Raw genomic sequence first — 1,238 nt, 5'->3', positions numbered from 1 at the left:
TTGGAGAGGTTTTCGCTATAGGGCGCATGCACTCGCCAGACAGACAGAGAGAGACAGAGACAGAAAGCGAGAAATCACCCCCCAGGGGGGATGGTCATGCTGCAATCCCCTCTCCTCCATTCTCCTCTCAGGATCTTGGGCACACACGCACACGCGACCGGCGTGAGTTTTAAGCCACCGGGTCTGGGACACGAACCACAGTCAACTACATGGGAGTTCAGCCATTGCGCGAACTGCTGGTTCCCAATTTTTTTTTTTTTAATTTTTTGAAGAGGTTTTTACTATAGGGTGCATGCATTTGCCAGAAAGACAGAGAGAGACAGAAAGTGAGAAATCACACCCCGGGGGGATGGTCACGTCGCAATCCCTTCTCCTCCATTCTCCTCTCAGGATCTTGTACACACACACTCAGACTACCCGGCATGAGTTTAAGCCACCGGGTCCAGGACTCAAACCACAGTCAACTACATGGGAGTCCAGTGGCATAGCCATTATGCCAACTGCTGGTCCCCAGGATTATCAAACCTTCAACTGCTTTTGCATCTGTTTGTATGCTTTCTATTGTGTCACAATGACCACCTAGTATTTACAGCTAGACTATCGGGACCACCAGGTGGCATGGTGATTAAGGCACTAGACTCCCACATTATCGATCACCTTGTAGCCTTACAAGATGCCTCATGGTAAATGCAACTACCCAACTAATGTTGTTTTGAGGGTCATGACACTTGTCCCAGCTGGCACACTCTACGTAAGACTTCAGGGTCTGAACTCCTTCAATGACAACAGCATTCGTTCAGGATGAGCACTGGCCATCCATTCCCTTCCTCTCTTCCTTCCAGGCCAAGATTGTGGGTTCTAGTACCAGTGGCAGGACCCAGGAGCAGAAGTGGCACTGAGCACCCCTGAAGAAAAGTTCTTCTCCCTGAGATGGAGAAAATGGCAGGCCAGCTGGTGGCATGGCGGTTAAGGTGGCTGGATCCCACACAGCTGAGGTCCCAGGCCCAGCAGCTTGAGGAACACACCAGGTGCATGTGCGTGTGTGCCCAAATTCCTCAGAGGAGGATGGAGGAGAAGGGATTGTAGTGTGCCATCCTCCCTAGGGGGGGGCGCTGTCTCGCTTTCTGTCTCTCTGTTTCTGTCTCTCTCCAATGAGCACCCTATAGCAAAATTTTTAAAAAGAATTATTTATTTAATTATATTTATTCATTCATTTTATTTTTTAATTTGACCAGAGA

The 1,238-nt window shown here is 49.1% G+C and overlaps 1 pseudogene; it reads left to right on the top strand.

Moving 5' to 3' along the window:
* The first annotated feature begins 673 nt into the window (after positions 1-673).
* LOC102468086 (glyceraldehyde-3-phosphate dehydrogenase-like) overlaps positions 674-1,238 on the top strand; it is a 4,837-nt pseudogene continuing 4,272 nt past the window's right edge.

Source organism: Tupaia chinensis, unplaced genomic scaffold (assembly GCF_000334495.1).
Source record: "Tupaia chinensis unplaced genomic scaffold, TupChi_1.0 Scaffold149922_1, whole genome shotgun sequence".
NCBI lineage: Eukaryota > Metazoa > Chordata > Mammalia > Scandentia > Tupaiidae > Tupaia > Tupaia belangeri.
This window is presented reverse-complemented; position numbering and strand designations above follow the sequence as displayed.